Raw genomic sequence first — 23693 nt, forward strand, 5'->3', positions numbered from 1 at the left:
AACTCTAACCATCCATCACCTGACAGAGGCCACCTGAAGCCCCATTACATATTAGTGTCAATTAATGGATACTTAACATAAATGAGACAACTAATTGCAATGTCTCTTAACCCATTACTTAACATCAGCAACTAGGAAGTTGATGCAGGGACAGAAACTGGTGACCATATGGAGCTGGAAGTAGGCAATCTTGGGATGGAGAGAATATGGGGTCAGAAGCTCAGCTCAGGGTAGAATTCGATGACAAGATTGCAAATGGTCTGGTCCAGCCTTACACAGTAGCTAGGGTGAGGGATAGAACTGATGACTATAGGATGGATTTTGTGGCAGGGACCCAGAGAAAAGGTTCAGAACTTTCAATATTAGTTTGCAATCAGTGTGAGTATTGAACTAATTAATCCCAATTGTGTCTTGCACTGTAATTCTCAATAGCACTATGCCACTGGAACTTGGTACTGTCTGCCTCTGTGGTATTTCTTGATTCCACTCAAGGCTATCTGATCATAGCCAGAGGCTCTCCAGCAATAGCTTTACTTCCAGCAGTACACCATCATGTCCAGAGTTCCACAATGTCTACCCTTGACTACCTGCTGTTCTTCATTTTGATCCTTGGTGACATCATCTAAAGATATGGGGTCACAGGCTTCCACACAGATATTGATAATACATAGGTGTATCTTTTAACCACTTTCATTGATGAAGATCCATGACCATGTTTCTAATCCCTATTCTTCTAACTCTGGTCTCTTGTGAAACCGTCACTCTTTCCCCAACCACTGCTGGCCGTGCCTTCAGCAACCATGATTTCCCATTCCCTCCCTAAACATTTACAACTCCTCAAAGCATCTCTTTGATCCAGTTTTCATTCATCTGTTACCTTGTCCTTGAGCTCAGGATCCATTTATTTCCTCCTGCTTTTATGAAGTGTCTTGGAACATTTTTCTATGAATAAGACACCGTACTAATGCGAGGTTTTCACTCATTATGGTTTATGTTTGGCGGCCCCATTCAGATGTGTCAATTTTCTTTGCATGTGTGAGAGGAAAAAGTAAAAATTAAAACAAACAACACAATTTATGCGATTAAAGGATTACAATTCAAAATTGTTCCATGGGACACACTCCTTCCTGTCCAGAACTTGCTTTCACTTGACTTGCTCTGAAATAATCAGTTGTCGTGCTGCTAAACCAGATTTCTGCCGATGCAAACTTAAATCGCTCATCAGCAACATTTTAATGGCAGAAGCATCCTTTTGCAATATTCTATGTTACGTCTCAATGGAAACTATGAGACCTGGTCAAGTTAGATCAGAAGATATTCTGTACAACTGCCCTGGTAAGTCATCCTATCTTTGCATGTCAGATACTGTAGCACAAAGCATTTATAATATATGGTTTTACAGTATCTGCAGTAATTGAGTTTTGAATCAAAATCAGACTGTAACTATTGAACAATTTACATGTCCACCAATAAATATTCAGCTGGGCGAATGCATCTGTCAGTAGAGCTTGCTTAAATCAACTTGGCATTCATTATAATAAAATAGGGAGTTCCAGCTGTAGACAAGAAACAGCCATTTTTCTTCAGTAGGAATGCATTTGAAATTCTGAACAGAAATCAGTTAGACCAGCTGCTACTTGATTGATACAAAATTGGATCACATGTGGAGGAAATAATTAAAGAACTGGTAGGTCATATTGAACCTTAATCAGAAGTATGAACTACCTGCCATTTTGTCTACAAAGCTAGTTTATCATCTCAACTGCCTGCATGCAGGAATGATTTTGCGCATGGAGTTGGCAAGAAATACAGTAAAGGATGTTCCATGGGAACAACGATTTGAAGAAAAAGATTTCAGTTGTGTACCAGATGGAAAAATACCTCTTGCATTTTTATTTCACAAATAATAAAAACAGACTGATTCCACAGGTGAAACGCAAGAGACTCTCATTATGAATTTAAATTAAAATGTGAATCATAATGCTAAAAACTTTGAATTCCAAAACTTGTATTCCAAATGTAAAAGTACATTATCTGCACTGTCTCTAATATTTCACTTCTCTTCCCAAGTAATGGATGTGAACAGTTTTGTTTTGAAACCTTTGCTAATTTAGGCTTCAAATACAGTTTATTCCCACCTAATCTGGAAAATCCGTTTTGCAATATCCTAACGGCTTCTAAAGCGAAACTAGTGAGCTTGAAACTAACAAAACAGTGCATTTCTCTCCTTATGCACAATCAAACATCGCTTCTGCTCCAACCTCCTTTGAACATCCATTGGTGTATTTATTAAGAGAAAATGTTGGAAATACTCAGCAGGTCAGGCAGCAGCTGTTTTTATACTGATACTGTTTTAATCCTGGAGACCTGCAACCATAGTTTGTTTCCTGAAATTTGCGCTCTTACATCTGGCTCAGTACTCTAGTATCTCAGAAACCCAGTATTCCTGCCTCCACAAGCCTACCGTTGGGATAAGGGAGGGAAACTTAGCACCATACTTGCTGGTCGTTGGTGCACTGGCACCATTTCTCCAGACTCAAAATTAAGGAGAAATAAATAAAAGCAGCTTCTCTTTGGCAACAAGTTGCAGCTGTTCTTCCCTGCTGTTTAACTCCCCATTGGTCAAAATGTAATCTTGTTTTTTTAAACACTTATTCTCCTCTGATTCCAGCGGCAGGATAGTTGTAGAAAAGACCCGTTAATTAGCAAGCAAACTGAAATTCTTCGGGAAAGTTCTGGACCATCGGAGATAAAACTTTGGAAACCTATCCAGGAGATTATTCCACGGACACAACAAAAATTCATTATGAAATAATTGCCAAGCCACATTCACCTTCATGTATTCGCACCAATTCTCTTTCTATTACCCCTTCAGACACCTCTAACAAGATCATTTTACACAATCTAATCCAGATCTTCGATCCCAATAATGGTAAATGCTCACACATTTGCAGCAACCGAGGATCACAATGGCATTGGAGGTCCCTGGGGACAATTGTCTGCCTGAATTCAGAACATCTTTCAGGGGAGATTAAAACTAGGGAACAGAGAGTAGTGGAGGCTGGGTCTTTAAATTAATTTTAGGCTGAATTAGACAGATTTTAGATAGACAAGGGAGTCAAGGGTTATGGGGACAGACAGGAAAGTAGAGCCAAGACCACAGCCAGATCAGTCATGATAATATTGAATGGTGGAGCAGGCTCAAAGAATCAAGTGGTCAACTCCTACTTGTAAGTCATATGTTCCTATTGTTTGCCCCCTCCCACGCCCCTGACACTGCTCACACTCTCACACACCTCCAACAATGCTCAAACACCCCAACCCTGACATCAAGTTCCCTCCTGCACCTCCAATAGTCTTCAACCCCACCTTCCGATACTGCTCACCTCCTACATCTGACATTGCTCAACTCCCTCTCAACACAGCTCATCTTCCTCCAGACAATTCCCCCCTACCCCCTGACACTCTTGACCCCCCAACCATTTCTCCGAAATGGCTCAACCCACTCTCAACACTGCAGCCCTCTCCTGCCACTGCCCAGTCCCCCCCCTCCCCCCCCCCCCCCCCGCCCCCGCTTCAGAAGTTTCTCATCCTCTTCCGGGAGTTTGGAAGGAGGTTGACAGTGTCAGGGGTTTGGGAGGGAGGACAGCAATGTGGGGAATGGCAGTCAGTAGTGTTGAGGGTTGAGCAGTCTTGGAGAGTGTGAGGAGGGTCAGGGTACAGGAGGTGATGTGCAGCGTTGTGGATGCCAAAGTGCATGGTGAGAAATGTGTGTAGATTGAGCAATGTTGAGGTTGATTGCAGGCTAGGGCTGGGGAGAGGGGGGTGCCTAAAATTACAAATAGATAATAAGCACATTTAAAAACAGCGAAAGTCACTGAACTGAAGGCAGACTTCAAAGGGACACATCTATAGTCCGTGATATGAAAAAGAACATGGTGTCACTGGAATTCTGCCTCACCACTAGGCCTCTCAACTCACTTAGTTAATGGATCCACACTTCAGCCGGGACATTAAGGTCTCAAGACTCCAGTGTAAAAGGGTAAGTCCTTTATTTTGAAGCACATGGCAGTGTGCAATCCTGCTCCGCCACTGAATGAAAGAGTCAAGTCAACATGTTCTTATATTGGATTTTTGTTTCTTGTCACGTGTACCAAGGTACAGTGAAAAGTATTTTTCTGCGAGCAGCTCAACAAAGTACATGAAAAGAAAAAGAAATAAAAGAAAATACATAATAGGGCAACACAAGGTGCACAATGTAACTACATAACACCGGCATCGGGTGAAGCATACAGGGGTGTAGTGTTAATGAGGTCAGTCCATAAGAAGTTGTTTAGGAGTCTGGTAATAGCGGGTAAGAAGTTGTTTTTGAGTCCGTTCATTCGTGTTCTCAGACTTTTGTATCTCCTGCCCAATGGTAGAAGTTGGAAGAGTGAATAAGCCGGGTTGGAGGGGTCTTTGATTATGCTGCCCACTTTCCCCAGGCAGCGGGTGGTGTAGATGGTGTCAATGGATGGGAGGCAGGTTTGTGTGATGCACTGGGCTGTGTTCACGGCTCTCTGAAGTTTCTTGCGGTCTTGGGCCGAGCAGTTGCCATACCAGACTGTGATGCAGCCAAATAGGATGCTTTCTATGGTGCATCTGTAAAAATTGGTAAGAGTTAATGTGGAAATGCCAAATTTCCTGTGGAAGTATAGGCGCTGTTGTGCTTTCTTGATGGGAGCGCGACATGGGTGGACCAGGACAGATTTTTAGAGTACCTCTAGGAATTTGAAACTGCTAACCATCTCCACCCTCGGCCCCGTTGATGCTGACAGGGGTGTGTACAGTACTTTACTTTCTGAAGTCAATGGTCAGCTCTTTAGTTTTGCTCAGTAAGAAGTCTTACAACACCAGGTTAAAGTCCAACAGGTTTGTTTTGAATCACTAGCTTTCAGAGCACTGCTCCTTCCTTGGGTGAATGAAGAGGTGGGTTCCAGAAACATATATATATATATATAGACAAAGTCAAAGATGCAAGACGATACTTCGAATCGAGACTTTGCAGGTAATTAAGTCTTTACAAGTCCAGACTGAGCAACTGGAGAGAAGGATAATTACAGGTTAAAGAGCTGTGAATTGTCTCAAGCCAGGACAGTTGGTATGATTTTGCAAGCCCAGGCCAGATGGTGAGGGGTGAATGTAATGCGACATGAATCCAAGGTCCCAGTTGAGGCTGTACACGTGTACGGAACTTGGTTATAAGTGTCTGCTCGGCGATTCTACATTGAAGTTGCGTTCTGAAGGACGCCTTGGAGAACACTTACCCGAAGATCAGAGGCTGAATGCCTGCGACTGCTGAAGTGTTCCCCGAATGGAAGGGGACATTCCTGCCTGGCGATTGTTTTGCTGGCATTGAGGGATAGATTGTTGTCGCTACATATGTAGCTGCTGAAATGCAGCCATATGTTCAAGCTACTATTAAGTTAACACAGAATAGGCATAATTCACATTGTTTAAGTTCTCAAAATTTTGAAAAGGTTGCGATCCATGAAAAACTTCGCTAAGAGATAATTGAAAGTTGAAATCTGCAAAATCACAAAAATATTGGGCATGATTTAACCGGAAAAAAATCTATGTCGGGTGCATTTAGTGAAGTGTTTTTCAGCGGCTGCAGCTCAAAAAAACACCCAGTTATTCAATGGCATTTGCAGTTTTCTTTCAGCTTCAGGGAGTTTTTCTCCGCCGAGGCTGCACTGACAGTCATTTCCTGCAGGTGAGAAAGGAACCTTTCGCCAGAAGGAAAGGATCCTCGCAGATCGGGCACCATTTTGTCTGGCTGCCCCGATCTTTCTCCCTCACTTTCCCCTTTGCGCCCTCCACCAGTTTTCAACCCTCCCCCCCCCCCCCCCCCCCACCGGCCCCCTCCTAACCTCGCGGAGACCCGTGAGAACACCCTCTCATTCCACTCCATCTGGTAAGGCCCCACTGGGTCCAATTCCCAGCAGTGCTAACCTGGCACCTGAGCACCCTAGCAGTGCCCCTACTGGCCTGGCAGTGCCAGCTGGGCCCCAGGTGCCATTACGACTGGTCCACGTTTGTGGAAATGAGTACTAAATGGCGCCCAGGCGAGATGTCGCTGTGGAGGCCAATAGTTCACGGGTGCCGAGAGAATCCGGCGCATGCATATTTAATGGCTCACCTGATGAAGGAGCCACGCTCTGAAAGCTAGTGATTCTAAATAAACCTGTTGGACTTTAACCTGGTGTTGTATAGGCGGCACGGTAGCACAGTAGTTGGCACTGTTGCTTCACTGTGCCAGGGTCCCAGGTTCGATTCCTGGCTTGGGTCACTGTTTATGCGGAGTCTGCACATTCTCCGTGTTGGCGCGGGTTTCCTCCGGATGCTCCAGTTTCCTCCCACAAGTCCTGAAATACGTGCTGTTAGGTAATTGGGACATTTTGAATTCTCCCTCTGTGTACCCGAACAGGCGCCAGAATGTGGCGACTAGAGCCTTTTCACAGTAACTTCATTGCAGTGTTGGTGTAAGCCTACCAGTGACAATAAAGATTATTATTAAGATTTCTTACTGTGGAAATATATTGCCTTTCCTTCATTGTCAGTGGGTCAAAATCCTGTAACACTCCTGCACAGCACTGTGAACATACCTACACCACAGGGACTGCAGCGGTTCAAGAAGGCAGCTCACCACTATCGTCTCAAGGGCAATTAGGGATGGGCAACAAACGATGGCCTAGCCATGCATCGATGCCCATATCCCCAAAATGAATAAAAACAAGGAGCTGGATTCTCTGCCCCGCCTCGCCACATTTCTATTTTACCCTGCCGGCGGGGTGTTCCGTTACGCTGGCTGGTCAATGGGGTTTCCTATTGTGGGGCAGCCCCACGCCGTCGGGAAACCCCTGGGCTGCTGGCAAAATGGAGCATCCTGCTGGCGGAGAATCCAGCCCAAGATGTCTACATACAGCAGCAAAGTTTATATTAATGTTAGTGTCCTCATTAATGTATTGTCATCTTTATGAATTACATTCCCATCTGAGTTTTTTCTGGAACTGGTCAAAAATGAAGGCAGTAATAATTTGACTCTTCTCAAGAAATAGTTGAGGGGGGTCAATTTTGCCTTACTATTAATGAATAACAATTACGTTGTAATTTTATTTAAGGTAACTCCATAAAAATCAGTGATGTGAGAATTTGCCCCTTTTGGCCAGAAACCATGTGAAAAATATTATACTGGTGTGCATAGCTGAAAAAGCATACCGTTCATTGAAAGATTTTTGGGATCATTTTCTATTTTAAACTCATGCTGAAAGTTTAGGCGAAATTATTGAAAGCATCAATGCAGGTTATTTTTAAAAACTCAAGTTTATTTAGCTTGTAACAAGATGACAGTCAATTGTAAAATCATTTTGACTGAGAATTTTGGTAAATCTTCAAATGAAATATAAATATTAATATTCAGATGTCTAAAAAACATTACAAATAGCCTCAGGATGCAGCCCTAAAAACCTATTTTTACTTTCACATATTTAGTGACTGCTTTTCCATTGTTTTTCATGTAAATGTTCTGAAGCACTACAGCTACAATAGATTTTAAAGGAATTATACTTTCAAAATACCACTTGGATACTTGAAAATACTGACCTGTCATACAGGATTAGTTAGTTTGACATGAAAGGTGTGAAGGGGTTGGAGGCCAATGGTACAATCCATGTGGCAATGAAAGGAGTAAAAATCACATTTTCCAAGATTACAGCAAACAGATTCAAGATTCAAGTTCTAAATAATAGAAGTTGTAATGGCAGAAAATTGTTCCGGAAATGGATATTATAATTAATAAAGGAGGAGCTTGTATTTGTATTGCCATCGAGGTTTACAGCACACAAGGAAGCAATGTACGGCACAGAAATTGACCATTTGGCCTATTATTTCAGTTCTGGCTCTTTGTTTGTACAATCCATAACTGATCACATTGCTATGTTCTCCCTTATAATTTTCTAAAAAGCAAAATATATAGATGGAATGTGAAACAAAACAACATAATGTTGGCAATAAACATTTGTCACCTTCTGGGTAGAGAGCAGATCAGTTACTGTATTGAATGCAGATCTATCTGCAAAATCAATTTTAAAATAACCAGTACTCTTTCTACAAGTTTTCTATCTCACTGCTGTATCTCCAACTCTCTTCCTTTCACTTTCTCTCGAGATATTATTTTCTCGCTACTTATTTCAGCTACTTTTTCTATTTCTATTCCGACAGCTATACAAGGTATTACTCCTGTTTTGCTTTTCTCAGCTCAGACCAATTTCACTCTCTCCTGTGATTATTTCAATACTTTCTCGTTGCTTTTTGCCTTCTCCACAAGAACAAAGAACACTCCAGCACAGGAACAGACCCTTTGGACTCCAAGCCTTGAGCCAATATGTATTTGATAACTGTAAATAAAGAGCAATGGTTTTAACAACCGACAGTCTGCAGCAACTGACAAGATGAAACGTGGTGGCAGCGGACTGTGAGTAAAAGATGCAGCAAAATGTTTAAGACGTAGCTGCAGATCTGGCAACTCATGGGATCCTGGAAAGAGGATGAAAGGGACAGATTCAAAACACACCAAGAAGTGGGAACATCACAGGAACAGCAGATGCAAGCTGAGACAGAGTCCTGGATAGCAGGTTGCATGGACCCAAAGCAACAAGCAGCACCTGTGAAGCTACAAAAATTCTAGGGCTCAGTAGAAGCATAAAATTCACTCTACCACTCCCAGAACTATTTGTGAGCGCTGAAAGCTAACAGGCTCAAAACTGGGACAATTGGAAAAAAAGAGGTTCATGAGATATAAAAATGCTTAGAGTTTGCACAAAATAGATCAAAAGGATCAGGTCAATACATTACTTTATGCAGTTGGATCTATTGTTGATAACACAATAGGAAGGCAGAGATTAATGAGATTCCAATTTATGAAAAAGTCCTACAAGCTTTTGATTCATATTTCAGGGGTCACAGAAATTTAATTGTATGAAGGACAAAATTTAACAAGAGAAAACAAAGACCAATCAAAGGCATGTATTTGTTCATCAAAAATTTGTACAGTGAGGCAGGGAACTGCAATGATAGAATTTTGAGAAGAACTGATTTGTGATTGAATAGTAGTTGGGGTCCTAAATGAAGCATTATCAGATCTATTGCGGACAAGAGAGGATGTAACATTAACAAAAGCAATACCAATTGTGAGACAAACTGAGCTTAGAAAACAAAAGCAGGCATTAGTTCGTGGAAAAGGTGAGGTTCCATTGCAAAGATCGAATGAGATTATTCAGAACGTGGGCCAGAAGAAAGAAAGTGCACCAAAGCCTAAGCCTGCCAGAAAAGAGAGAAATGTGCCAACTGCCATCTTGGAACGTCATTGATGTCATGATATTCAAACACACACATCATGATAGACACACCAACAGACAAATCAGAACACACAACACCACAACCAATCACAGAAAGATATAAAAGCACAAACACGACACCTGGTGGTCAGTATTAGCTGGAGAAGAGGACCAGGACAGACCTGCTACACGACACACTCAGGGAGACAGCACGTGCAGAGTATCCAGAACGAACTGTATATAAGAGTTAAAATAAAATAGAGTTGTACCACATACAACTGTGTTGGCTCATCTGTGCACCAGAGCACCCAACACCACATGGTACAGGAGTGGATCGATACCTGCCGGCATACCTCAGTGTACAGAGACAACCAGCAGTGCCCAGGCAAAATGTTAGAGCTCCCGATTCCGCAGCCGCTCCAGTGCCACGGCGATCTCCGCGAAAACTGGCGGCGATTCCGGCAAGTGTTCGAATTGTTCCTGGTGGCAGCTGAACTCCAAGACCTGGATGATAGCGAAAAAATTGAATTTCTCCTCACCATCGCCGGTGCAAGGGCAAGAGAAATATTCACAAGGTTCAGGTTCTTCAGGAGGCAGCAAAGGTACGATTACCAGGCAGTCCTGGACAAATTCTCCAAGTACTGTGAAGAAAACGCAATCCAATCGGCAAGTAAAGGTAAGAAAAGCGGCAGTACTCACCTCGTGGCCGGGATCCCGGAGCCCGAATTCCCAGAGGCCGAAATCCCGGGCCTGAGAGAGGGCTGGGTAGAGGTCGGTGGCCATCTTGCTAAAGGTATCACGCTAGCACAGTTGCACGAGCAGTGCGCAGAACCGGAAGTTTTGTTTGCGCATGCGCGAGATGCTGCGCATGCGCAGTCAAGAAAACGGCCATCGGTAAAGGAACGGCGATCTGAGCATGCGCAGTCGCTTCCTACGTGCTACATACCGAGCGTCAGGATGTCAGAGGCCCCAGACCGCACTAATTTAAAGGGGAAACGTCCCAAATCCAATTTAAAAGGGAAACGTCCCAAATCAAAAAAACAAAAATCTGTTAAAGCTGTAAAACAACCTTCCCTCACCTGGAATGACAGCACATTGCCGCAAATTGACCCAGGAGATGAATTTGACCTCCGAAGAACCCTCCGACAAGAAGTTACCTACGCACAAGCCGATGATTCCGACCTCGAATACTTCGATGACAATCTTTACAGTGTTTCTGGACCTCGCAAGCCCAATGATAGCTCCGTGGTCCTATACGACTATGACTCGGACGAACCTTTCGTGTTGCACATTGGCGGCCCCCACATTGAATCCGACGCAGATGCAGATTCATTTTTCGGATTTGAGGATCTTCAATCCAGCAGATATGACGTCCCAACTTATCAGTGCCGGATGATGCTGCAGCCTGACATTAACAGACAGGGAGCGGTGCAAGCACACGGAGGGCACCCTGCTGCCACACAGAGCGTGGTCCACGTCCCGCTCAACGTTCCCGACTCTATGAAAGAAGACATGCAAGACTCCAGAGCGCAGTCCTCGCATGAACCAGAAGTGACTCCAGAGTCACAAGCCTCCACAGAGAGCTCGTGGACAGCCTCCACGATAGAAGCAACGCAAGACTCCAGAGCGCAGTTCTTGCATGAACAAGAAGTGACTCCAGAGTCACAAGCCTCCACACAGAGCTCGTGGACAGACTCCACAATTGCAGAAACGCAAGACTCCAGAGCGCAGTCATTGCACGAACAAGAAGTGACTCCAGTGTCACAAGCCTCCACAGAGAGCTCGTGGACAGCCTCCACGATAGAAGCAACGCAAGACTCCAATGTGCGGTCCTTGCAGGAACAAGACCATGAGGGTCTAGCAACCTCTCCTGACCAACCAGCGGCAGACGATGCAAGTCTGCCATGCTCACGTGAACAGCAAGAAGGCTATAACAGCCTACCATGCTCCACTACACAGCAGCATGACCATGACGGTCTCTCATGCTACAATGAAGGGCACAGCGCTGAAGACTGTTCAAGCCCAACTGAAGACAAGCCAAAGGAATCGCCTCTTCCAAGCCCGAAGAAAAAAAGGTTTATGCGCTGACCTTCAGGATCATTATAGCCGAACAGAGATTAATAATGCTGCACGGTCACAGAAGGATGCTGAGGATTTGCTAAAGAAATTAATTGAATGTTTAACTTGCAAGGAACAGACTGAGAATTGCCAGTGTTTTAGTACGGATCGAAAAAATGGACAAGACATTGATCCTCAGGTAATGGAAATAACACAACCTGAATCATATCTACAGCAGGGACAATTGTCTCCCTTCAACACAACGCCGCAAAGTCCCAACTTCGGAGACCAGCAGTTAGTCAGTAATGACTCTTCAAACCTTGAGGGGAACATTAATTGCATTGAACCTAGACACACTCCACTGATAAATGAGCAGAACATTGGAGCAAGAATCCTGAGGACACCGACAGCGAGTAGCCAGATAACAAATTTAAAATCCGCAGCAGTTTCAAGTGAACCAAGTGTGCTTTCCACTAATGGTGAAGATGCAGATAAGGTCGACCCGATTATCCATTGTACCACACTAACCCCAGTGATTAAGCAGTTATGTCTGGGGAGTATAATGTGGGCAATTGAGAACAGTAAAAGAGAGACTGTGACCATGCCAGTCCCAGCAAAATCAGACCCAGAGACCATGAAGGCATGTACATTAGACAAAGATACATATGAGGTACCTGAGAAGAAAAGTGAAACGGAATGTTCTTTGGAAAATAGTACAATGTCGATAGAAACATTGGATCCTATATTCAAGACCATACATATGGGAGAATTTGGGGGTAATAAACAAGGTTCTGCAATGTCTGGGGGAAGATTTAAAATTCCAAAAAAGAAAAGCCCAAATGAAGGACAACGGCAAGACAATGACAGTCCACCGACATGGTGTGCACCACCAGATGAAAACTCTGACAATTCACCCAACCCTAGCGAACAGCAAGCTGCTAATGAGGATCTATCCACGGGATGTGAGACGAGTGACGACAGCATCCCACTTCCCATGCAAAAGGTGCAAGGTGACAGACCTCGCCTAGTGCGTACCAAGGCACTCGACGATCACGGTGGGACCACTGACGACTGCGGTGGCGGCGCACCGCTTCCACCCTCGATGGCTCGAGCCTCTTCACTGGTCGGTGCATTCCTGCATGTTCCGACTCCAGAAGTGCAGCTTCAGGGCATCTCGGCTGCCTCCAGTGAACCTGTTGGGACTCCGGACGGGGAGCATCGACGGAAGGCAGACCGGACTCCAGATGGGGAGCAGCCAAGCGCCGACTCTGATTCGCGCACGCCAGACCTTGCTCCGGACGGGCGGTGTCGCGGCCTCGGTGATGGCACGCTCAGGGTGACGGCGGATGCCACGGCGACAGGGAATGGATCGCGTGGCAGTCCCACTGGGTCGGCAGTGGCGACCAGCACCGGCCGTCCAAGACGGACACACCAATTCGCGCCATCGCCAGACGTTGATGCGAGCAACAATTCTCTCTCCAAGGCGACATGCTTCGACGTTTCTCTGCGGAGTCGCCCTTCCGGCACAGCAGGTGGCCGGAACCAGCGTGCACGGTCTCGGCCAACTTCCACATCTGGCACAGTCATCGCCTTGCATGATATTAGTGATGGTGCTTCTTCGATGGCAACGACCCATCGGCTACAAGATGCCGTCCACCACAAACATAAAAAGAAAAAAGACTCCACCTTGTTCCTGGCATGCAGGGCGGATAGATTGGTGCGTAGGCGCAATCAGTGAGCTTTGCGCCGCCTTCCAAGCTCGCAACTGAACCGTACGCACACGCCGGATCCTCCACTGGTTCCCAAGGATGACTTCGTGGAGATGCCACGGATCATGCCCCTTCCATCGCCACCAGAACCAAACCACAGCCAAGGCAACACTAACAAAGATGTTGAATGTTATATTTGCACGAATGAAAAACCAAGCACTGCACGAAGTACAACAAATGGAAAAGTAGAGACTTCGGCAACAGCATCACCTCCAACAGTCCAAGGTGAACCAGTGTGAACCCAAATCTCCACAGCTGAACCGGCTTGAGGACCAGCCTATTCTTGAGGCGGTCACCCATTAGACTGGACTTATAACGCTGTTCATACGTTCAAAAAGTCAAACACTTCTGTATTATAACCTGTTGTTGTTTATCGTTCCAGATATCGTCTGACCGGACCACTGTTCAAGTTTTTTTTCTCGCATTCATGTTTTGTTATGGTACAACCTTGTTAGTGTGACGCACCCGACATCGCCCCATGTAAATAGTTACGTCATATACACACGCTGTACACAACACACACACACACACTCTTAGATGCACTCACGACACGATTATATTTATAACCACGTAGGCACATATCTTTGTAAAAAGGGGGGATGTCATGATATTCAAACACACACATCATGATAGACACACCAACAGACAAATCAGAACACACAACACCACAACCAATCACAGAAAGATATAAAAGCACAAACACGACACCTGGTGGTCAGTATTAGCTGGAGACGAGGACCAGGACAGACCTGCTACACGGCACACTCAGGGAGACAGCATGTGCAGAGTATCCAGAACGAACTGTATATAAGAGGTAAAATAAAATAGAGTTGTACCACATACAACTGTGTTGGCTCATCTGTGCACCAGAGCACCCAACACCACAATTGATATGGCTGGAACAAGCTGCATAAGCGAGAAAAATGTCCAGCGAGACAGCATAGTGCCACAATGGTGGAAAAGTAGGCCATTTCAAAACTCCCTTTCGTTCAAAACAGCTGACAACCTTTAAGAGGTAGACATTTTTAAACCAAAGCCACACATGAGAAGTGGAAAAGTACAAAGGAAGTAACCTTTCTAGGAGAGGTAAATTATATTGCAAATAAATGTTGGAGTCTTAAACTTGAAGTGGATGGACATCCCACAGAATTTAAACAAGACACAAAAGCATAAGTTTCTGTTTAATCAGACAAAGTAAAATAGCTCATCTATCAAATTAAAGGGTCCGGGTTGGAAGCCAATAAAAGTCAAAGGCCAACTGATGACAGAGTTAAAATATAAAAATAGAGAAACCTTCAAACACCTCAATATCATACAAAATCAAGAATGACCAGTTCTGAATCCCAGGGAGAGAGTATGGACATGAGATTAATAGAGAGAACGCAGAATAATCAAAATCCACAATAAAGTTCATGCATGTGAGACAAAACATAAGTCATAGAATCATAGAATCTCTATAGTGCAGAAGGAGGTCATTCGGCCCATCGAGTCTACACCAACCCTCTGAAAGATGACTCCAACTAGGCCCCCCCCTCCCCGCCACCTTTTCCTGTAACCGCATAACCCCACCTAACCTTTGGATACTATGGGCAATTTAGCATGATAAATCCACCTAACCCGCACATCTTTGGACTGCGGAAGGAAACCGGAGCACCCGGAGGGAACCCACGCAGACACGGGGAGAAAGTGCAAAATCCACACATACAGTCATCCAAGGCCGAATTGAACCCAGGTCCCTGGCTCTGTGAGGCAGCAGTGCGAACCACTGTGCCACCGTGCCGCCCGTCATTGCCACAACTCATAATGTTCAGCTATTTTCCCCCAAAAGCTTGTTCCAATGTGTTCTTTGCCCTGGTATCAGGGAGGCAATTCCTGGCTCCCTATAATGATTGAACGAAAGAGTTGCTATTTCCTAACTACAGAATCTCCCCCAACCACCACTCTTCTCTCTACTTGCTCCATGGGGCCACAATAATGCTTCAGATGACTGTCAAAGTCTCCCTCATATTTGCACAAATGATGGTCCAAAATTTTCTCAACGTGGTTTACAACATTGTTGCCTTTGTTACATCACCACAGGCTTATAGGAAATATATGGAGGTTTCCTGGTTATTCTTATTTGCATTTCCAATGGTTAAAAACTGGTGCAAAAGCTGAACTAGCAAGAATCTGTCCCGCCTTTAAAATGATATGTTCAGCATGCAATATCCAGCAGAACACACTGGGGTACAAGGAGATAAGGTAGGAACATGACTCGATTCTTCTATTTCTTTCAAAAATTACTTCATTGCATGTCTTTTAGATATTTTTATTACAGTGGGGCAGGATTAGGAATATTCTAGGGCCAATTGTGTCTAATTGTGCGTCGAGGACATGGCGCTATGCCAGGGAGGATGCACAACTTCACTTTGTTAAACCTCCGAGCCCTAGTGCAGGCGATGCGGTATCTGGGTTATCAGGTGTCCTGGTGTGGCACACAACTTTAGAATGAGTATTGTGCCATCTGTGCTGCTACAGTTATCATTCATGCTGCCTGGGGGTAAAATAGCACCTTCACTGATTACTGAATCCGTCACCTCCGGAATAGTACAGCAAGCAATTCCATAGCCTCAGCAGTGCAAAGAAGGCAATGCAAACCACTCTCTTTTCTTCCTTGCCCACCCTAGCTGTCGCCAACATACTTCACCCTCTTAAACCAACACCCTGATGACTAACTTCACAATATTCTCTGGTTAAGGGTACCTCCAACTGCCTAAGATGCAATATGACCACAGCGCTATCCGAGTACACAATTACATTGAATATCCCCAAAGACTCTTACTCCACATATCCTCACACAATGACATCCATTCCGTCACCTTTCTCACAATATTTATCACACATGGAAAGTCTTCCTCACCTTTATTGTAATAAGGGCAGAGTTACCCAGCAGTTGCCGATGCATTTTACTGTTCAAGAACAGGAGCACATGCCAAACCTGAAGCCAGACCACTCACAACAATATGCCTATGAATATGGGAGGCTAGATCAGGCTGTACAGCATGGCATGTGACAAGAACATAAGAACTAGGAGCAGGAGTAGGCCATCTGGCGCCTCGAGCCTGCTCCGACATTCAATGAGATCATGGCTGATCTTTTGTGGACTCAGCTCCACTTTCTGGCCCGAACACCATAACCCTTAATCCCTTTATTCTTCAAAAAACTATCTATCTTTATCTTAAAAACATTTAATGAAGGAGCCTCAACTGCTTCACTGGGCAAGGAATTCCACAGATTCACAACCCTTTGGGTGAAGAAGTTCCCCCTAAACTCAGTCCTAAATCTACTTCCCCTTATTTTGAGGCTATGCCCCCTAGTTCTGCTTTCACCCGCCAGTGGAAACAACCTGCCCGCATCTATCCTGTCTACTCCCTTCATAATTTTATATGTTTCTATAAGATCCCCCGCATCCTTCTAAATTCCAACGAGTACAGTCCCAATCTACTCAACCTCTCCTCGTAATCCAACCCCCTCAACTCTGGGATTAACCTAGCGAATCTCCTCTGCACACCCTCCAGCGCCAGTACGTCCTTTCTCAGGTAAGAAGACCAAAACTGAACACAATACTCCAGGTGTGGCCTCACTAACACCTTATACAATTGCAGCATAACCTCCCTAGTCTTAAACTCCATCCCTCTAGCAATGAAGGACAAAATTCCAATTGACTTCTTAATGACCTGTTGCACCTGTAAACCAACTTTTTGCGACTCATGCACTAGCACACCCAGGTCTCTCTGCACAGCAGCATGTTTTAATATTTTATCATTTAAATAATAATCCCTTTTGCTGTATTCCTACCAAAATGGATAACCTCACATTTGTCAACATTGTATTCCATCTGCCTATTCACTTAACCTATCCAAATCCCTCTGCAGACTTCTGGTATCCTCTGCACTTTTTGCTTGACCACTCATCTTAAGTGTCATCTGCAAACTTGGACACATTGCACTTGGTCCCCAACTCCAAATCATCTCTGTAAATTGTGAACAATTGTGGGCCCAACACTGATCCCTGAGGGACACCACTAGCTACTGATTGCCAACCAGAGAAAACACCCATTAATCCCCACTTTTTGCTTTCTATTAATTTACCAATCCTCTATCCATGCTACTACTTTACCCTTAATACCATGCATCTTTATCTTATGCAGCAACCTTTTGTGTGGCACCTTGTCAAAAGCTTTCTGGAAACCCAGGTCTACCACATCCATTGGCTCCCCGTTATCTACCGCACTGGTAATGTTCTCAAGACATTCCACTAAATTAGTTAGGCACGACCTGCCCTTTATGAACCCAGGCTGCGTCTGCCCAATGGGACAATTTCCATCCAGCTGCCTCGCTATTTCTTCCTTGATGATAGATTCCAGCATCTTCCCTACTACCGAAGTTAAGCTCACTGGCCTATAATTACCCACTTTCTGCATACCTCCTTTTTTAAACAGTGATGTCACGTTTGCTAATTTCCAATCCGCCGGGACCACCCCAGAGTCCAGTGAATTTTGGTAAATTATCACTAGTGCATTTGCAATTTCCCTAGCCTGACATGGGTGGATGAGCAGAAGACCCGCAGATCGCACCCTGTAGAGGATATTGGTTGTGCTGAAAAGCAAAGCAAAATTCAGCTAGGTTCCTCACATATATTTTAAAGTTGAATTGCATTGAATTGACAGCATGAAAACAGGTTGTTCAATCCAATAGGTCTATGCCTGTATTTGTGCTCCACACAAGCCTCCTTCAATCTTATTTCATCTTTCAGTACCGGTCTCTTCGCCCTTGGCCTGGAAATTAATTTTGGTTTAAAACAAACTCAAGCAGGAAAAAAACACTGTTTTTCTTTTACATACTATAGCTGCACTTAGGCTTTAGAGCATTCACTAAATGTCATTTCTCTAGAACTGGAAAAGGTCAAATGTAATCACCTAGGCTGCACCTGTTTGAACACAGAATAGCACTCTGTGCACCAGTACTTTGTACTTAGGAAAAATTAAGAATACTCATATATAAAGCACATGTTGTTATTATTATTGCAATATTGTAACAAAGGCAATAAACTGCAATGTTAAAAACTATTGTCTATGAAAATGCTTCCGTTGCAATATGTTGGCTCAGTACAGTTATATTTTCTCTTTCAATTAAACTCTTCAGAATGAGTCACTACGCCTTTTAAATAACATGAACTATTTGACACAGTGTAACAATACAATGATCGAGAAGTGTAGGTTTGGAGGTTAAACCAAGGCACAGTTACTTTAATTGGACTTGCCATATTTGAGTGATTCTACCAACAGCATTTTGCAATATATTTTTAGCAATGAAATTAACTTGTAAAGTGAGGAGGAATATAGTGACCTTGAAAGCACTTCTGAATTGCATTTCTGCTGTATCTTAATATGATGTAATTCTGTTTCTTCGTATTTTACCTGCTGCGTAAAATGGACCAGACTATTATCTTCACATGTAGTGATGGATGACTCTGACAAAATGTTAGGGTATCCAGTTCAGTTTTTTTTCCAAATGAATCGGGCATGTGTTATCAATAGGGTCTTTTTAAGTGAGTCTTTATTGTCATTCAATATGAGAATGTTAGTACTTTGGCAAGGAGAATTTTTTTCTCTTTATATTTATACTATCAGCATTAAGTGGCCCTCGTGGCAGGTATAGACACAGGCCAGATACACAATTAAGCACTCTAGCCTGTAAAATGCTTCAACCCGATAACAACCTCCTTCACTGGACCAGTGAGACAGTGCTGCACATCAACCATAAAATCTCATTAAATTCCACATTAATGACAATTTCTTTTTGATTCATGGGTGTATCTTCATTTGAACATGAATTGAAACTGCAAAAACACTTCACTTAGGATCCACAGAGCAATGAAAAGAGGAACATTTTCTCCACACAGGCAAACTTAACACCATGCATCCATGACTTTTTCTGGAATTATGGTCGCTAATTAAACACATTTAATTTCTGTCATTAGCATGTTAACTTTTGAATTGCAAGTTTTAAAAAATGCACATTCATTGCATAAGTTTCCTGCTGAGGACGTAGTAGGGAAATGTGAGACCTGGAATGAAAGTCACAGTGAGAAAGGAGCAAGGTGAGGGCAGGAAACAGGTCAGAGGAATAGAAGGACTATCAGGAGGGAACACGGAGAAGGTCAAAATAAGAAAGCCTCAGTTACTTCGAAGTGGAATTCAGCATTGAGCAGAATGGCATCCACTCAATTACAATAAAAATTCAACCTTTACCAAAATTGAAATTGACAAATACCTTTTGTGTAATTCTGCACCCTGACTGCTTCTATATTGTGCTATTCAATCTAACATGTGTAACTGGAGTGAAATCGTGTTGAGGTGTTGGAAGTCTCGCCTGGCAGCTGGAAAGCTGACAAAAGATTCATGGCCTTCAGTTTGGGAAGACCTGCCAAACCACAAGCAATCATACATTGGTGAGGCCACTGGTGTGTTGTCCGCTGGAATCACAACCCCGGCGTCATATGTCCTGCCTAACAAAAGCCAATCAGAGGCTGGCAGTTCTTGCACTCAGCAGTGCTTCTCAGGAGGCCATGGCTGCTGCTGGAAGGGCGTCCCCCAGAGTCCCCATAGGCAAATAATGGAGGGGGGGGGGGGGGGGAAGAGTTGGGAGGGTTTCAAAGGTCTGGGTCATGGCCAGTGGTGTCGGAAGCAAGTGCAGGAGAGTGGTTCTCAGCATGCTCCCATTCCCGATGTCCATTGACTTGATCAGGTACTAATTGTCTTTGATTAAGGGACCCACCCCACCTTCCCAAGGTAACAAGCGTCCCACCCACCCTTCCCTCCTCCCCTTCTTTTCCCTTCTGTTGGTACAGAGGCGAGGGTATCTGGTCTCTCCAGCGCAAAGTTTAGTGCTTGTACCGTTTGTTTTTGGGGCAACTGTTTTGTGAACTGTTGTAATAATCAGATTATCCTACCCCCACTCCCCGTATGTTGGTACAGAGGGGAGGGTACCCTGTTTCTCCAACACAAAATTAGTGTTTGTACCATTTGGCCTTGTACAAATATAATGGTTACTGTTTTTAATAAAAATATGAACAAGCATCCCACACAGTTTCACCTGTCATGCACGCCACATGACAACCGGTCTGCTGCTTACCACCGGGTTAACCTCAGCAGCGGCAGGATGAGGCCCTTAAGTGGTCATTAATTGGCCACTTAAGGGCCTCAATTGGCATCAGGGTGGGATGTTCAACAATGAGCCTTCCCATCAGAACTTAGTTCTGCCGGAGAGGGAAAGGTGACAGCGTTCAGGTACACCACCATTCCACCTAATTACATGCCCCTCCCTCCTCCAAGCTCACCATCAGAGAAAGCAGAAGATTCTGCCCACTGTCTAACATTGCATTTGGACAGATTTATATCTGTTGTATTCGAAGGAAACAGCAACAGGGCTGTTATGTCCCAGCATCGCAGAGTAATGAATGAACAGGATTTTGGTTTATATTAAAAAGGACAGTGAGGAAGCTGCTTTAAGGGAGTGACATTGTAGAACTCATAAGAAGTTCAATAGTACTTGAATGTGAAACAACAACAATGTGATTTTTCACTTTTACTATGTAGTCCTAAAATTATTGCAAAATTCTGGGGCTGGGATTTTCTACTTCCGTTCGTCTCCGATGGGTTTCCCGATAGGAGCAGAAAATATCTCAAGTGCAAAGTCAACTTTTGTGTCAGCATAAACGCGTGGCATGATTGTTCGCTGCCCTGTCAGGCAGCTACATCAGAATCATCCTACCCAGTCAAAAATTCAATCTATGGCGGCATGGCAGTTGAGCGGTGTATATCACGACTGGTCTCAGAAGGCGTGCACCTGACGAGCAGACCTCCCAAGGGAGCCCAATGAATGCAGGGCTCAAGGGGGGATGGGGGGGGTGGAAGAGGTTCATGCCTGGATAGTGCCTGGGCAGTGCCAGTGGGGGGGAGGAGTGGGGTTAACTGGTTTGATCGCCGTGTGCTGGGTGGCCTTTAAAAATGGTGCCCTAATCCTCGTGTTTCGAAGTTGATGGCAGGGTGGGCAAATCAGAGGCTGGGCTGGCCTGCCAGCGATACACCGTGGGACCTGGTCCTTATAGTTTTTGTTCCATAGTGCTGCACTACTCGGCAAAGAAAGCAGCCATTGACGTCAGCAGCTTCAATGCCACTTTTACAGCTTGCCATCAGCCTTTCTGGGAAAATCGCACCCCAGGTCTCAGACAACACCATATTTAAACATTCACTGAACTTTCTACAAGGCAGGTCACACAATCCTGTCGGTTTTTCTAATACAGTAAATAGACAATCCATATGAAAGCACATGCACTATGTGGGATGACAGATGTACATGTATGTGATGAGAATCTCTTTCCAAAATTGTATTTCCTCTTTAACTGGTTCTTCGTTGACCATCAAGTAAGCAATGGAATGATCACCTCCTCTTCTTCCTTGAATGTCACTGAGAAGCTGGTTGCTTGGACGTGCAGGAGAACAACCTTCCTTCTTTTACTGCTCAGTTAGTGCTTCCACATGGCACCAAAAGTGAAATCAAGGGTGTGGAAGATTCCAAATATGAACTTCCATCTGTCTTTCAATGTGAGGAACAACACATAATGCCACAGCAGTGTTTTCCTGTACTTCCCCATAATGAAAATCAATCAAATCAAACAATCAAATGCAATGATTTCTGAAGTCATTTACGGGATAGATCATGCACGTTTTCGTGACTTGTACTTAATAGCTGCTTTAGCCAATTAATTGTCACATGGGCAATCTATGCAATCTGACTTGACAAGATAATTTCTGTACATACTATTTCAAATTATTGCTGAGCGCAAGTTACTGAGTATTTGGAATATAATCAATCCTGTTTTGTGTTTACTTACCCAAGATGGTTGGATTTGCTGTGCAGAAATTGGCCTGTTTAAACTGCATAGGATTTTCAATCTATATAGGATAGCCTTTATAATTTCCCTTGTTTCAAATGTCATAGAGGTATCTCTAAATCAAACAGTGGCATATTACTTGTATGTTGCTCTTGACCAAATTCCAATATTTCACAGAAGCAGGAAATTTTTCCCTTCTAGTTTTTTCCTTATACGGCTAAAAATAATGAAAGTAGTGAACAGCTTGTCCTATCGTTAAATTGCAATGTGAAACTGGCAATAGTTAGCCATGTAGTCAAATGAATACTGCAAATTAATCCGAGTTAAATGCAGCAAAAAATTATTTTGTGCAGTGGTGAGAATGTTTTTTGATCTCCTTATAACAACGTACCTCTGGGAAGCTTAGCTGTGCTCAAATCAGCATGCAACTGGATGTGTCAATAATGAGTTTGCCAATGTAATTGTGACTTGGATTAACATTGCGGTGATAAAAGCACCAACTTGGCAAAATTTTTGTCCCACAATACATTCACCTCTCGGTAATTAAAGCGCAATGCATTTATACAGAATTTTTTTAACAGAAGGTGCCACTGCCAACAAATGTGCTGAGAGCTAAAAATCAGATCACTGGTATGTGCAACTGGCAGTCAATCAGGAAATACGCTGCATATATCATGCTAGCTGCTGATATAGATTGGAGGGTTAGATCCCTGAAACATGAAATTTAATCTCGGATTTGTGTAGATTCCTTTAGGCAATATGGCAACTTTTAGAAATGTGCATGCCAACGGATAGTGAATCGCCTCTGGTGCGAGCGCAATCAGAGGCGATTAATCTCCGGTGGGAGAACATAGACTCCGGAACGGAGAATCCAGCCCATTATTGCCACAGAGGAAGTGAAACGAAGGTTCACCAGACTTGATCCATAATGGTGGGGATGGTTTACGAAGAGAGACTGGGGAAATTGGGCCTGTATTCTCTAGAGTTTCGAAGAATGAGAGGTGATCTCATTGAAACCTCCAAAATAATTAAAGTAATAGAGAAGTCAGATGCAGGTAAAGTGTTTCCCTGGTTGGGGGTCCCAGAATAAGGAAAAAAATTAGAAGGGAAAGAATTTTGGGGACCAAATGGAACAGCACTCGTGGGGGTATCAAGGGGATTGGAGGCCCCCAAATGCATGCCCTTTGGGCAGGATGGTGCAACCTGCTGGTGCAACCTGGGCACCCAGGCAGTGCCACCTGGATGTCAGCCTGGCACTACCAAGGTGCCCAGGTGGCACTGGCAGTTGGCATGGGCACTGCCAGGGTTGCCAGGTTGGCGGTGGCAAGCTGGCATTTTTTGCGCATGCGCACATTTGGGCCGGGCTTGGGTGTTGGGGGGTGGGGGCCGGGTTCCCTCCCATATTGTGTTTGGGCAGGGGGGGTTTCGGGGATTGTTTTGAGGACCTCGAAGATCGGAACGCAGTTAAAAATGGCGTCCCAATCTCTCGCTACAATGGGGAGTTCCGGCAAGTAGACCTCTCCATTGTAAAAATGTGATGTACGGCCTCGGT

At 44.1% G+C, this 23693-nt stretch overlaps 1 protein-coding gene across 5 annotated transcripts in view; it reads right to left on the reverse strand.

Moving 5' to 3' along the window:
• LOC140388345 (receptor-type tyrosine-protein phosphatase gamma-like) overlaps positions 1 to 23693 on the reverse strand; it is a 1184455-nt gene that overhangs the window by 802782 nt on the left and 357980 nt on the right. The window lies entirely within an intron of this gene.

The sequence above is a fragment of the Scyliorhinus torazame genome, chromosome 13, assembly GCF_047496885.1.
Source record: "Scyliorhinus torazame isolate Kashiwa2021f chromosome 13, sScyTor2.1, whole genome shotgun sequence".
Lineage (NCBI taxonomy): Eukaryota > Metazoa > Chordata > Chondrichthyes > Carcharhiniformes > Scyliorhinidae > Scyliorhinus > Scyliorhinus torazame.